Source organism: Castor canadensis, chromosome 12 (genome assembly GCF_047511655.1).
Source record: "Castor canadensis chromosome 12, mCasCan1.hap1v2, whole genome shotgun sequence".
In the NCBI taxonomy this organism is placed as follows: domain Eukaryota; kingdom Metazoa; phylum Chordata; class Mammalia; order Rodentia; family Castoridae; genus Castor; species Castor canadensis.
Genome location: NC_133397.1, coordinates 90,119,148 through 90,136,075, shown reverse-complemented (window position 1 = coordinate 90,136,075; position 16,928 = coordinate 90,119,148). Strand labels below are relative to the sequence as shown.

The window sequence follows — 16,928 nt, the reverse complement described above, 5'->3', positions numbered from 1 at the left end:
ATTCTATTAAATAACATAGTTGTTCTTATAAGATAAGACGGACAATTTAATATAAGAAATATTTTTCTCACCTTCTGGACTTTCACTTTTTGTTTGTAGATTTGGTCTGGGTTTGTGGATTTCTGACACCTAACTCATTTGGATTCTGTGATACTGGAGTTGGGAATCACCACTGATGAGCAGAGATGATTCCCTTTTTTTTTTTATCAGACCTTATGCCCATAGATTTTCCTAGCAGAATATTCCCTCTAAAATAATAAGGTCTCAAGAGATAACAAAGTATAGGCACCTTGTTTATAGCTTCATGTGAGCTAACAAATGATGCATGAATTTCTGGGTGCATATTTTCTCTCTCTCTCTCTCACTGGCTCTCTCTCTCTCTCTCTCTCTCTCTCTCTCTCTCTCTCTGTGTTGAATGTGTGTGTGAGTGCATTCATATCCCCAGAAGATTTAAGACCTCATTTCAAATTTTTATATTGCATAGGAAGATGATACTATATATCAAGATGTTAATTCTCTTAATAATGAAGAAATGAAACTGGTATGAAAGTAGCATATTTAATTTTGGAATCATATTTTAGTGAGAGAAATCTGGTTTCTATTGACTCAGTGGATTCTTGTCATATTTAATTTATTGTGTTAGAGTTTTGTGGAAGCAAACATATATAAATGTACAAGTTTCATGTATAATTGGGAAGCATAGATAAAAATAATTTGACATTGAAATTTATACTTAAGAAATGGTGCACTTCGCTGCAATCAATTTTTCATTATGCTGTTTCAATCGATAGCTACAAATAAGATATAAAAACTCTATTATTGATGGGGCATACGTCAGTATAAAATGTGCAGTTTTCTATAGCATTTCAGAGGTAGAAAATTGTATTATATTCTTTCCAATGATATTCATATTGCTCTGTAGAGAATGCTTATTAAAATCAATGTACAGTAAGTCAACACGGGGATATTTTATAATATTGAGAAAGGTAGAGTACATATAAAAAGATACTGTTTTTTAACTATTGCCTTAAATTAATTTGTCAGAGATTAGTTTTGGTTGTAGAAATAGTGAAAATACTTGAGTTTGCTATTGTTGTTTTTTATCATTTGAAAAGCAGTCCAGCTGGCCATTTCCAAATCTGATTATCCCAGAAAGCTTTTTGGACTTGCGACATTTATCAAATAAAATGTCTTCTGCCCCCAAATTCCCCAAATGCTAATAGATGAGGATGAGGCAGGCAGGAGAGTCAGAGTTCACACATTTAAAAAGACAGAAATTAATACAGGTAAAAAATCCTTGGTCACCAAAGGAATATCAGTACCTAGTATTGTAATGGTACTACTGTTCTAGAAACTGTGATGCAGGAAGTAAACAAGATCTGAGTGATAAAGGTTAGGTTATATCGGCATTAGAGACATTGAAGTGCACTGAGCCTGGTTGAAGACATGTATTTCTTTTTTTTCAAATCTTGATGACAAGGGTTGAGTTTACATGTAATTTTTTCGGATGAATAAAACAGTAAGTCATAAAGTTCCCAGACTTACCTTTACCTAAACCACTTCCTTCAATTAATTCTGCTTCAATGATAATCCATTTGGCCATAATATATATCTTAATCTCTGATAAATTATATCTATGTGGCCTATTAGAAACTGTGCCAGTTTGTTATTGTTTGTTGTTGAAATAAGACTTGTTTAAAACAAAGAACAATGAAACCTCTTTCAAAAAAGCACATATTGTATTTATAGCCAAGTGATATTTATTCATTATCTGGATAAATGGGGCACTCCATGGGACACCTGAACCTACGTGTAAAGCAGAAAGAGAGAAGAAACTCACCTAGAGAGACTGATAGTCACATTTTAAAAAGGCATATATTTGTAATTTAGAGGATAATTTATTTTCAAGTAAGGTGATTATGATAAATAGTGCTTTGAAGGAAAATACAGAGATGGATATATTTAGTGGTCGTCTACAGGTAAGTAAGGGGTGTGTGTGTGTGTGTGTGTGTGTGTGTGCTTATAGCAGTCATCACTGGTAAAATTCTGTCACTCTACAAATATTTATTGAGCCACACTTCAAAATCCTGGGAGAGTTAGGGACCATTATCAAGAAGCTTTGATTTCATAGGGGAAATGTGTCAGTCAGGGAGGACTGATATAAAAATTGTAGCCAGGTGCCGGTAGCTCACACCTATAATCTTAGTTACTCAGAAGGCAGAGATCAGGAGGATCACAGTTCAAATCCAGCTTAGTCAAGTAGTTCACAAGACCCTATCTTAAAAAACCCTATATGGAAACAAACTGGGCTGGTTAAGTGGCTCGAGGTGAAGTCCCTGAGTTCAAACTCCAGTACCATATAAATAAATCAAGAAATAAACAAACAAAATAAATAAAACATAATAAAAAATTGCACAGCCTGGGGAACTTAAACAACAGAATTTTATTGCCTCATGGTTCTGGAGGCTGGAAGTCCAGGATCAAAGCGTCAGTCATGTTGGCTTCTCCTGTATCGTCTGTCCTTAATTTGCACATGGCTATCTTCTTTCCTCTGTGCCCTGGTTTGCCTTTCTTTCTTATAAGGATACCGTTCCTATTAGATCAAGACCCCACCCTATGACCCAGTTTAGCTTTAATTACCTCTTTAAAGTTCCTGTCTCCAAATCTAATCACACTGAATTAGGGCTTCAGCATATGAATTTTTGGATATTACAATTCAGTGGTAACAGGAGCTAAGAAATGTATACAAGTATCTTCAATGTATGTCATAGGTCTCTTCTTAAAAATGCGATGGGGTCCAGGAGAAGTGGGGGTCCAGGAGAAGTGGACACTTTTAGAACCTTTTGGACATGAATATCAGCTATCTCATTTCCTAGATGAAGTACTGATGGCCTACATAGCATTATGAGCTTTTCAATTAAAATTTACCAACAATTGTTGGAACTATGATCAAAATACACGTCATCCATCTGACAACTTCAGACAGGCCCTGAGATTAGGGAAATTGTCTGTGAGTGAAATTGAGAAATAAAGACATCATCCTAGTTACGATGGCCCTGGCTGAGCAGAGGCAGATGTGGGGTCATATGCAGACATTTTAGGGAGAGCCTAGAGGACTAGCAGGGTAGAGGAGAGAACTTGTCCTAGGTAGGCGAGCAAATAGAGTCTGGAAAGTCAGTTTGAAAATGCCATGTTTTGATGAGATACCAATGGTAATATTTATTTCTAATGATTTTGCTGGAGAAAGAAGACAGGGTTTGAGGTCCACCCATTGCTTCCAGAACCAACCAAAGAAGCATGGTCACCCTAGGGTTTCTTTATGATACAACAATTCCCAGTAGCTTGCCAGTCTACATTTCGCTCTCAAAAGAAATCTGTGAGATTCGCCTGTCACCTGGTTCCATAAGCTTATTAAGCCAGGATGGAGAGGCCTAAGGTCACCACACTAGTTATGAGGAATCTATACAGGTTGTCAATTCTCTCTGCTCCAAAAGAGAGAGCATTTTGTACAGCATGGTACAGAGTTCTGGCACTCTGATAGGAATGAGCTTATGCTAGGCATGAAGTGGTTAATAAAGAAAGGGCAGACAAATTAAGAGCAGGATGACTTCTGGCAAACTAAGTTAAGGAAGTTAAGGAAGGGAAGGAGTGGGAGTAGGAGCTTTCAGGAATACTAGGAAGCATGCAGGACTGCTAGATATGCAGGAAGAGGCTGACAGATTGTATGGACGCTGTCCATTGCATCCTGCCAGTCTTCTGCATCCTGCTGCCCCACTGCATTATCCTCCCCCATTACATCATGTCAACTCATTGTATTTGAGATGCAAGTCTATTGCATCATTCAGTTCAATTGCATCCCACCACTCTATTGCATCCTGCTTCCCCATTTTATTGGGACTCCCCATTTTCCAGCCCTGACTTTGATGAGTAGAACAGAAGACTATGTTGGGAGATCATGTTAAGTTCTGTGGTTTACTACAATAGGAAATTTTGCTAAGAGAAACAGAACAGTTGAAAGTAAGGTGTTTCTAATTTGAGTTTATATCAAGACAATGAATAGATAAATATATGGGTACTGATTGTCAGCTCCTCAGACTTCAGCTAATGGGTCATATGACTCCATTGACAACCATTTGCAAGGCTGGAGATCTCCTGCAGCTGTAAGCTTTCATCAGTCAAATCTAATAATCTGTGCTTATTTAGAACAGAGTTACCTACTTTCTGAGTTGTTGACTGTTTCCTTTATACTCCACTCTTTTGGAGAGATTCTTAGTTCATGGAGGCTATTATTTATGAGACATATTGAATAAATACCCTGCAATTTACAGTTCTCAGTGTTATTGTGAATAGAGAAAAACTTAAAATGTGCTATTTCAGTAGACTAGTACATATACACACACAATTTCTGTCTCTTCAAATGAGTTTTGGTTTGAATATACATGGTATATTTAATGGTATTCTCAAGTTATTTAAAACTATTAGAAATGAAATAATACAGCAATATGTATGCATGCTGTTTTGAATATTCAAATATTAAAATTTAGAAAAATTAAATCTAACATAAAAGTACAGACACAACTGTAAACAATCCTAACACAAAATGCACAATATCAGATCCCCATATATTTATATTAAAGCAGAGAAAATATTCATTGTAAATATATTGGGCAAGTTTTCTAAGAATCAATTTCAAAGTATGGTAAGTACTACATAGAGAAAAATGACAACACTGCTTTTCGTGAGCCTTCTTGTCTTAGCTTTGGAAAAGCCTTTACCCATGTGGAATGCTCACACAAGAAGCTGTATGAAGCTCATTATTGACTACGTTATGATTTCGGAGTAAAAAAAAAAAGTGTTCATGGCTTAATTTATCAAGGTACCCATCACGGAAAAGAAAATAGTTATTCTCATTTTAACATGACAAATGATGATATCCAAGGTTTAAAAAACAAATGAGAGAAACTATGGAAGTCAAATTGGAAGGTAAAAGAGAAAATACCAAATAGATATTAAGTGATAAGCTCAGTGGTGATGAAGCACAGAGAACGTTGGCAGATAAAAGAAATAGAAGTTCTGCCCACTGTACAGATATCTTTGGTGATCATGTGATGACATTTAGGTTGTATGTCAACAAAATCCAAAAATAAGCTCTAATTGAAAAGCCAGTCTATTGTAACAGTACAACCTACAGGGAAGAAGATAGAATCTATAATCAGATAATCTTGGCTCCTATACTGACTTGGATAGCAGTTCTTTCTGTTCTGGGTTCCTATCAACTACTTTCTGTTCAAGTTATTTAAACAATCCACACCTTTATTTCCTTATCTATGAAATGGAACAATGATAGTACGGTTTTGAGTTTTGTGTTAATATTTATGACATAACTAAAACATTGATTGTATCTGGCTAGATATTTTGATTTTGGTGTAAATTGTAGAATTGATATAATGCATTGAAATTTCATATATATATGTAAATACATGTATATATTAGGAAAAGAAGTAATTCTTAGCATCTAGTTTCAGAAACATGCACTTAAAATATTTTTAACTAAAATGAGTTCAAACAATAGCATACCAATCTAGATACTTATTTAAAAATATTTCTTTATTTTCTCTTAATCCCTTTTTAAAATAACTTCTCAAAATTATTGTTCATTATATATGTTATACTATGGACATGAAGGTAGTAGTGACTATTGTATCTCATTCTTTTAATGTATGTGGTAGGGAATATTTTGAGAGATAAATATGTCCTCTTTTTGATTAGTGAAATAACATTGGAAGACAGAATATGACTTTTAGCACACCAAAGGATGCCCTAGTACCCTACTCTATAGAAATGATTTAGAAAACAAAGAATTTTTAACTAGTCTTTTGTAGAAAAGTTATTTAATTTACCATTTGAGAAATAGCTAGGATAGTTTTGAGCAAACAAATTAGCATAAAGTGTCATCCACTCAAACACTTTGGTCAAGTCTAGTCTATCCTTCAGTAAATACTTACCATGAACATTAGATATTTACAAGGCCATGTGGTAATGTATTAAAAATAGATTGATACTAAGAACCTAACATACAATAAACATGGACAACCAGAAATCAAGTAGAGAAAAACCAGATAGCTGCCTCCAAAGAGTATAATGTTCTTAGACACCATGTGACTCTTAATTTTGTAGCTGAAAACAGTTCATTTAAAGATAGATAATCTTCATGTCCAAATTTTCATTCTTTCTTTACTGAGGTGAGGTACAATTTCTCATTAAATTCTAGTGATTGAGTCAGCAAATGAAAAATAATTTAATATAATACTATCTTAAGTATAATAAATATTTGTAGCTAAGAAAGCTGTAGTGGATTAAAATAAGTAATTTTTTATTCACCCTTTTTCTTTTATAGCATATTACTCCAAATTAAGGACACAAATAAGAGCAGTGCTCTTTTCTTATCACAAAAGTGAATGACATTGTACAATTGACTCTGATTGTCCCTACTTTTCTAATCTGCTCTGGGCTGGCTCATCAATCATAGGACCACAGACATTTTTAGACAAAAGAGACCAGAGAAATTGTCTTCTGTTTGCTTAATCTCTTCCAGAAATCTGTGAAGCTATTAGTTGCTGCATATTTTCACTATAGTTCCAAAAGACATGCTTGTGGATTGAACACACTCTCTGGTATTAGAATTACCATAAGCAAATTATAAGTAGTTGGCTGTCTTCAGTGTTATTGAAACTTTCTGCAATTTCACCTGCACTGTAGGTTTAATATATTTGTTTCAGCTTTAATTTGAATAGTTTTTTTTAGACGTATCTATTATTCAAACTTTATGGATTGCCTACTATGTGCTAGAAACTAGGAATAGAAATATTAATAATATGCATCCCTAATGTACTACCAAGGTACAATTTGGTGGTGAATATAGACATGTAAAAGAGATAGAAGATTACAGTAGCATGCAAAGAAAAAGACACACGTAAGAGGTCAGAGCATTCATGAGTATCTACTGTGTGTCAGGATATGCTTTAAGTTCTACACATATATTATTAGAACTTCCATGTAACTCCATAAGGAAAGTGCTGCTTTTACTTCCACTGTCTAGATGAAGATGTTGAAAGGCAATGCAAAGAAACCTTCCCAAGGTCACCAAGCCAGTAAATGGGAGAACCAGTCTTTGATTATTATTTGCAGATGAGTCATGACCAATGTCCAGCACAATGCCTGGAACATGGGAATTGAAGAGTTTTCATGTGGAAGTGTTTGTCCAGTATGGAGTGTTCATGGTTGTCGTTTTTTTTAAAATAGAGGTTCTCGAAGACTCAAATGTCTTCAACATTTAGAAGAGCAAATTCCAATGGAAGAAGTTGGTACCTTGGAAAGATGGTAAGCCAATAGCACATGATTCCAGTATCTGTTCAGCTTAGTAGGAGCACCTTGCTTTGCATAACTCTCATTTGGATGACGTCCTTAAAGAACTCTTTCTTCACATTTGTATTATGTGAAGTATCACAGTTGTTAATGTTGTAGGGCCAGCGAGTTTGTTTTAAAGGCAATATTATACAATGTATATATAGGAGAATGTGTTCTTTTTTAAAAAATCAAAAACACCTAGAACTAAGTACTAGGATTAAAGTTAGAAAAAGTATATTTCCATAAATCTATGGATATCAACATTAATTATAAAATATTACCAAACTTTCACCCACATCTTGATAGTAAGGATAACTGAATCCAGGTGACATTTTTCTATCTCTGAATGAGATGCAAATTTTTTAGCCAATTCATATAATAAGGGAGAAACTATAAAAATAAGATTAAGAATCTTAGGACCAACAATTATTTTAGCCTAAGTGGTATGTGCACTTAAATAGAGAGAGTGCTAATAAAACATACACAGACCTCCTACCTAAGAACATTGAAAAATTTTTTTTTCTTCACTTTTTAATTTGTTTCTGTTTGGTTGATTTTTCTAAGGAATGCTTAACATTTCCTGGAAAGAAAGTGATGTGGTTGTTCATTTTTCAGAAGCAGGTAGCATATTCCAACAGTTTAGAACTATAACCACTGCCAGTTTTGGCTTTAGGCATTTTGAAATTAATAGACTGGGTCAAGTGAAGGGTGCATTTGCAGCCTGCAGTGGATGAAAGTGAACAGAACATAAATATGTTGCTACCAAATGAATATGAGGAAGCATTTATAAAGATGAATCTTTTTTAAGTCCTGGGACAATAAAGTAATTGGATTGAAGCTGAGAAAATATACACTGCCTCTTTCTCATAATCAGTAATAGGTTTTATTTTGTTATTTGGATTTTATTCTTGGGCTGACTGTGGGCAAAGCTTTCTATGCATTGTGGCTCTCGGCAACACCATTCAGGCAATGACACTCCAGTTACAAGAGGCCTCCCTGATGGCTTATATTAATTTATATATAAGAGTATAAATGCTTCTGGTAGATACTATCAAGGAACAATTATTTTGACAACTTTTTTTTACATTGCTGGTTGTAGTGGTAAATTGATTTGAACCATAAAAACAGATAAAGAACAATGTTTAGCAACACGAATACTGACAGGCGAGACCACATAAAAGTTCTAACTGGTTAAAAAATTCATGGCATCTGAATAATTTGAAGAAACAAGTGTTATGAGCATTGTGTCTCCAACTCACCATCCATTGAAAGTATATCATTGATATACTTAAGTATTACTTCTCTATATAAAAACAGAACAGATTGGAAAACTTAAAATAGCCAGTGAAGATCCCCAAACCTGTTTAAATGAGAAATATTACATTTATTTTTTCTGATTATTTCTCAAAACACATTGGGAAATATTTAAGCTCTTAGAAGTAATGTAGACTAACTATACACAATTGTTTTCGCTATAGGACCATCTTCTTCAGCTCCTTGCAATCAGTGAAATCACAGGGTCCCAGCTTAGAAGTGAGGGGTATTCCTCACTGGTTTAATGCTCAGGAGAGACCATCTCGAAATTCATCATGATTACATCTTTGAATGAGACAAAGGAACATGCATTGGGCTGGGAGCCCAATGTGGTTCTACTTATCAGCATCTGCCTGTCTCCTCTGACAGGTTCTTGGTTTCCCACTACTGGGACCCCACCAGTAACCTCTGCTGCCTTGTGTCCCAGCAGGGTCCTGAACACAGGAGCCCAAGCTGCTGTGAGAGCCTGCTCTTATCCTACCAGTATTCCTGTGTCCAAGGGAGCGTTGCTTGGTATACCAAATAAAAATCACCACAACAAGTTAAGAGAGAAGCCACAGAATAAGGAAAATGTGTTTTTCTGCCTTTCTTCCTTCCTCCTCCTCATTCTTCCTTTCTTCCCTCCCTTTCTTCATTCCTTCCAATAAAGTGTCCTGCATTTTCATTTTGTATTGGGCTCTGCTGTAGCTGGCCCCCATTCAGGTAGAATACTTTTTCTGTGAACAAATTATGATAATATTTCATGTGGATCTAATAATGTCCACAATATCCCAGGCTTTATGGTGAATGAGTAATCCTGAGTAACACTGGGTTGTCAGAGAATGTGGATAGTGAGAAGGAGGCATGAGTTACAATGACTCCCAGCTAGCGAAACCAATTTTCATGTGCCCACAGGATTCCCTCCCTCCCAGATGACAGAACATGCCAGCGATCGTTTTGATACATGCAGAGGCTTGGGCTCTGTGGTACATGGCAGTGCCTCCTCCTCTACTTATTGAAAGAGATCTCTTCAGCGCAAGACAAAGAGCAGTCAATGAAGAAAAAGGAGGAGGAAGAGGCAATGAAGGAGGAGGAGGAGGAAGAAGGAAGAGGAGGACAGAGGAGGAGCAGAAGGAGGACAGTCTCTTCAATTCTTCATCTTTAAAAATAGTTGGAAATAAATATGTTGTTCTATGTCAAAAAAATAAAATAGTTAGGTTTTGTTTCCTTCTTAACCCTGTGGTACAAACTTTAGGATTCAGTACAGCCATTATCCAGGAGAATCTTCCCACCTGTGCTCCACTCTGTCCTGACATAGTTCGCTAGGTTCTACCCACAGGTCCTTCATTTCCTTTGAGTTTCCCTGTAGCTGGGTTTTGCAGTGCTCTCTGTCCTCTAATACTTTCCGATCACTGAGGTGATTAAAACTTACAATGCTCTGTTACACTGCCATCTCCCATTTTCCATTTTGCTCTTCATTTTGGGCCAGTTCCCTATGTTTCAGTGTTCTCAATATTATCTTATTAGATGAATGGTTAAAGTAACATCGAATGCCAATCTATCTTTACACGACTTTGAACCTGAAAATTACATAGTGTGTAAAAACTAAAGCATTTGATGTGTGAGTTTCTTTTTGTGCAAAGCACAGTAATCATAATGCATTCCTGAAGTTAGGATGCTCTACTTTCTAAGTTTTTTGAAAGTAGTTTACCAAGTTATTTTTAATAGTTCATGATTTTGTTAAGGTTGAGGATATATTCTCTTATTAATTTATTCAATGCCACTACTCTACTAGCTATAATGGTCTGATGACTATCATTTCCATATATGTGTGAGTATGTACTTATATATGTATTTGTGTGTATGTATACATGTTTATGTGTGTATGTGTAATTCATATATGTGCACGTATGTATGTGTATGTATATATATATATATACATACATATACATATATATATATATATATATATATATACAGGGCCTTGGGCTATTTATAACAATACAGCATATATATATAAAAACATATATATATGCTTTTCTTGGGTCATACAGCTAGCCATCTCTCTAACCTCACATCAGGAAACTGAAAGAAGACAGAGTCTTCCAAGCCTTAAATTCCAATAATTTTTGGCAATACAATGTCCTTGAACTGCTGTATTTTGAGAAAAAAAATGTTAAGAAGCTCTCCTTCCCTTCTAACTTTGTCATCTTTCCCATCCTGCTCCATGCCCATAGAAAGTAAATTCAGGTTTAAGATCCTAATTCTGGAAGTCTTGGTTTTGATTTCATGTTTCAATGTAGAAGTAGCAATCCATAAAAGTGAATTCTCCTGTAATCCTCCTGCAGCTAAATGGGCGTTTTTGATATTCCAGATTTCCCATTTTAAACCAGCAATACAGGCCTAGACTAAAGGAGAATCCTGTGAACATGCAAAGCTGTATTGTTATAAATAACCCAAGACCCTGTATCAGACAATACAGAAAAACATGTACCGAAGTGGTTTTAAGTTTGCCTGATTTACTTGCATATTTCATGCCTTGTGAAAATTATGCATAATTTAATAGAAACATATTTCCAACTGGCAAAAAGACTTTCCAGAAAATTCTTCTTTGTCTTACTTTTTATCACTTATCTGCAAATTAGAACATCTTGCACAATATCTATAATTCATTCAAACATTTTAGATACTGAAAGCCCTGCAAAAATAACTTTGGTTTGAAATCTGAATGTATCCATGGCATAGAATTCCCACTGCCTTTATATATGGCTGGCAGGATTTGTTTCTCACTTTGGGAACAATCTATTCTTTGTAGAATATTCCCACACATGTCTGTGTCTATTTCTCAGAGTCATGCCACAAAGGATATGACCCTTTTGCTCCCAGTAACCTTTCATGGTGTTGAATCGCCTCGGACATTGGTGCCAGTCAGCACGATTTGATTTGCTATGGTAAGAATAAGATTATATCTACAGACGATGTCATTTCCAGGTTCAATAGACACAGATTTAAAACTAGTCCTCTCTTTGACCCTCAGGATTCTCTTGAACTCTTGCACCTTCTCTGACAGTGTTTGTGAATGAGTGAATTCATGAAAATTCAAGGTTATTTTAATGATAATAGAACTGCCATGACAAAAGAAGAAGGCAGGGCTGCCTCCCCAGCCAGGGTGTTCCTTCTCCAGAGCCCACTTCCTTCCTGGCAGACTGCTGCACAGTGAATTCCTGTGGATGGTCAAAGGCTGAGAGCGGCTATGTGTCTGCAACCGTGCTGCTGCTACTGATCTGTGAACATGACATGCCTGAGAATATTGTATCACCATGGCAACAACAAACATGGGGCTAAATTCCATTAGCAGCAGTGACTCTGTGAGTCAAACAGATAATGCACTGGGCCTGGCCAAATGCCCATCAAGGCTTATGTGAAAGTTGTGATGAATTAACTTCAGCTTGTTATGGCTGCATTGGTATAAATTCTCTTTTTTGGTGACTTATGTCCTTATATTTATGGAATTTCTTAAATAAACACTTAAAAACTCATTAACTAGCTCACTCCCAGGAATGTACACTTGGGGCTACTTTCTGCTTTTCCAGAATACCCATGATTCTCACTACTATATCTTTTTTACTTGCCTAAGTTATTTTTTAACCTTTTTTCCCCTACAAACTAGTGACATGGAGTTATATGGTGCTTATCTTCAAGTTATCTTCTTTGAGACTTATAGAATAAATTTATAGCTAACAACATTTTTGATTGAGATCAGTATTATCAAGAGTTTTTTTTTTTTTTTTTTTTTAAGGCGAGAGCCCCTGGTCAAAAAGAGAAAAAGTTAGTCTTTGATATGTTCAGCACAGTTGCAGGGCCATCAGTTCCAGAGAAATTTAACGAATGTAGGTATTTTCAGAACTACTTTGAATATATGCAACTAATAGCTTAAAATTATATGATGTACCTAAGGTCAAAAGGGTTATGATCCTTCTTTAAAGAAAAATCTCATAGTGCAAAATAAATAGCTTGCCTTCTCTTACACAACTAGTTGGTGGGAGGGGTAAGAAATAAATATGCTTAAGGCTGGAGTGTCTCTCAGTGGTAGAGTGCTTATCTAAAGCCCTGCGTCCATCTCCACCGCCTCAAAACAAATAATAATTTACATGCTGAGACCAACTTATTTTTTATTCAAGACCCAAGTGGCTCCTGCTTTTGCCCCGTTTCTGTTTCTACAACACCTGGGCTCTTCTTACTTTCCTCTGTGACAACCACTGAAATCTGATCATGTAGTGGATAAGGAGATGATGATGGATATGTGGATCATTACTGACCAGATGAAAAATCAAAATATTCAGTTTCTGCTCCAAAAGAAAGACGGAGAAGCCAATGAACCATAGAGAGTATCGCTTAATTATTTAGACAAAAGGAAGAAGCCCAGCCTACTAGCTAGCTTATCTTTTTCAGAATAGTGAATCAGACTATAAAACAGGAGAATTTTTAATAATTATAAGCACATATATTACTGTTTTTCTCCAGGATTTTAATGAACAAAGTGCACACACACACTTTCCCTCTTATGGCTAGATATTTATTTTTTACCTCTGCCTTTTCTTTTTTTCCTGACAAAGTATTAGAGATAATAATCTGATATAATGCGAGAGCTCATGTACTTTAATCTGCTTCCTCCATCCAAATCAATCCATCTTCCTTTGAGAATAAAATTTTATTAGTATTGTGTGTGTGTTGGGGGAAAATGTGTGTTTTGTGTATAAGTACTCAATCAATTGTAAGTTATGGAGAAAAATTCAAAACTAGTTCCAGTCCCTCCCCTTCCCCAGGATTGCATGGACTATATTGGGGTCTATCTGGAAAAAGAAGGGCTGGCCTCCTGCAGATCCTACTCTGTGGGTGGACTGAGGGACTCAGACCAGGTAAGGCTTTTGAGCAAGACAGTGATAGGACAAATGTGATATGTGAAGACTATCTGAAAACAATGGCACAAAAGGCCAGCTGGGTAATTTTAATAGTCTAGTCATGAAGTGCTAAGGTTCGATATTCTTACTGATATAAAACACATTGGAAATTACGTGGTTTTTGTTGTAATGTTGGTAACTTCGGTATACTTCTTCCTCATACTTCCTAGGCAGGTGCTCTACCACGTGAGCTTCTTCCCAGCCCTCTTTGCTTTATTATTTTTTTGATAGGGCATTCTGTTTTTGCTTGAGACTGGCCTCAGACTGGAACCTCCTACCTATACCTCCTGAGCAGCTGGAATGCCCAGACACTGGCATGCACTCTTCTTCTAGGGAAGCCCATGCGATTGAACATACCAGGACATGCACACACGCACACAGAAAGGTCTACTTTTATTAGTCAAATAGTAAAACTTTCTCCATCCCCCTGCTAGTTAGTATGTCAGACCCTACATTTATTGGAATCTCTCCCTCCCTCTCTCTCTCTCTCTCTCTCTCTGCATGTGTTTAAAAAGGAAGAAAGCATCTATTTCAATCATTGAGACCTGCCATGCTAAAACAATCAGTACTCATTAAGTACAAAAGCCTTTGTTGACAACCCCAGAACAATTACGTATTTCCCGTTTTACTTGAGCCCTAAGACCTTGCTAGTAGTTGCTGTTTTCAGGCCAGTTCCTTGGTGACTAGAGAACTCCTCTTCAATATAGTATTTTTAATAAGTCGTGAGTTTTAGAAGTTAGCAAGGTGACCCTCTTGCCATCTCCAGTCAGTCCCTTGTCTCCACGCACATCCGCACCTCACATCAGCACTGCAATAACTCTCACATGTTGGACGTGAGGCACCCGGTGCCCCGTGTCACCTCATGACAGTTGTGTTTTGAGCTTTTTCCTCCACTCCCTCATGTGCTGCTGTAATTTTTATTATCCTTGGCTTCTCTGATGTACCTGTGTTGCCCTCCCATCAGTCTCAATGTCAACACATGCACCAGGTGACAGTATTATCAGCAAGTTCAGCACCAGCAACCCCTCCTCCCCGTAGTGTCAGCACCTGACCCTGAGTTGGTTCACAGTATTATTTTAAATTCTAATTCACTTATTTCATGCTGGGACTGTACTGCTATTTAGAGGGAAAATGAGCTGCTTGGGGTTTATTTATTTTTTATTTTTTTCATTTTTCTTTTATTATTCATATGTGCATACAAGGCTTGGTTCATTTCTCCCCCCTGCCCCCACCCCCTCCCTTACCACCCACTCCGCCCCCTCCCTCTCCCCCCGCTCAATACCCAGCAGAAACTATTTTGCCCTTATTTCTAATTTTGTTGTAGAGAGAGTATAAGCAATAATAGGAAGGAACAAGGGTTTTGCTGGTTGAGATAAGGATAGCTATACAGAGCATTGACTCACATTGATTTCCTGTGCATGGGTGTTACCTTCTAGGTTAATTCTTTTTGATCTAACCTTTTCTCTAGTACCTGTTCCCCTTTTCCTATTGGCCTCAGTTGCTTTAAGGTATCTGCTTTAGTTTCTCTGCGTTAAGGGCAACAAATGCTAGCTAGTTTTTTAGGTGTCTTACCTATCCTCACCCCTCCCTTGTGTGCTCTCGCTTTTATCATGTGCTCATAGTCCAATCCCCTTGTTGTGTTTGCCCTTGATCTAATGTCCACATATGAGGGAGAACATATGATTTTTGGTTTTTTGAGCCAGGCTAACCTCACTCAGAATGATGTTCTCCAATTCCATCCATTTACCAGCGAATGATAACATTTTATTCTTCTTCATGGCTGCATAAAATTCCATTGTGTATAGATACCACATTTTCTTAATCCATTCGTCAGTGCTGGGGCATCTTGGCTGTTTCCATAACTTGGCTATTGTGAATAGTGCCGCAATAAACATGGGTGTGCAGGTGCCTCTGGAGTAACAGTCTTTTGGGTATATCCCCAAGAGTGGTATTCTGCTTGGGATTTAAAAAGGAGAAGTGGATACTCCTTCATTTTCTGTGGGTGAGATAAATAGGACAGGAAGCTAAGAAGTGAAATGCTTGTTCTTCAAAGGGAATCTTCTGCTTCCAGTCTTGACTCCCTCAAAACTATCAGGTGACATTTTCCCCAAGGATTACTTTTCTATCTTGACTTCACATAGAGTTTAGAATCTCTAGGTGAGGTTGTCCTTTAGGACCACTGAAAATTCTTCCTAAGTCAAGAGATGTGAGTCCTCCAAGTCCTATTGCACCAAGTTTCTGACCTCTTCCCACTATTTTCTGTCAACATTTTACATGAATAATGTGCCGTTCTTTTTTTTTTAAATTGTTGTAATGGGGTACATTGTGACATTTACAAAAGTTCTTACAACATATCAGTTGAATTCACCCCTCCATCATTCTCCTATATCTCCCCATCCCACTCCTGGAGTAGCTGCAACAGGTTCCATTTTTCCATTTGCACATATGTGTACATAGTATTTCCACCATGCTTTCCTTCCTACTCTCATTCCATGTATGATATGCCACTGCCCACTGTAGAGGGAAGCTTCTTCCATATTAGTAACTTGAAAGAGCCTTTTGAAAGTTCTTCTAGTAAACTAACAAGAAGCACAGAAATTATTGACATCACAGTACAGATGGCTTTTACCTGAGCATAACAACTCTGGCCTGTCTAGGGGATACTGACACATTTCTCTCCCCTCAGTCCTATTTCCCTATACCATGCTTCACATCCTCACTGCTTCTCACCTGCTTCCAGAGCAGCCTGTCCTAAGGTTTTCAACAGTATCAGCAAAGAAAGAAGCAAATCCCCTAGCTTTTCCCTATGCAAGCACAGGAGTGCCTGCTGCATCCATGCTCTGTAGACTGTGCTCCTTCGTTCCTTCGTTAAACAATATTTGTTGATAGCTTCTGGCCTGGTACATTTGGGCTGTTATAACTGAATACCACAGACTTGGGCTGATAAGCAACAGAAGATTACCTCTCTCACAGAGAATGCAACGTTCAAGATCAAGGCTCCAGAAGATTTGGTGTCTGATGAGGATTCAGTTTCCCCTTTAATGATGAGATCTTCTCTGTGTGTCTTCACGGGGTAGGAGTGAGGGAGTTCTCTGGGGTCTTTTTATAGGGCCACCTTTTCCACTCATGAGGACTCTGTTCTCATGATCTACTCACCTCTCCAAGGCCCCATTTTGTGAGTGAGGATCTCAATACTTAAACTCTAAGGCACAAACATTCAGTCTCACATTTCACTCTTATGTTGCTGTCTCCTATGTTACTAAATGA

The 16,928-nt window shown here is 37.0% G+C and overlaps 1 long non-coding RNA gene across 1 annotated transcript in view; it reads left to right on the top strand.

The window, feature by feature from the left end:
• Positions 1 to 10,554, top strand: part of LOC141414887 (uncharacterized) — a 66,575-nt gene extending 56,021 nt beyond the window's left edge. Inside the window, exon 4 of the long non-coding RNA XR_012439842.1 lies at positions 9,616 to 10,554. This is a non-coding gene — a long non-coding RNA (uncharacterized lncRNA). The remainder of the gene's footprint in view (positions 1 to 9,615) is intronic.
• The last annotated feature ends 6,374 nt before the right edge of the window (positions 10,555 to 16,928 follow it).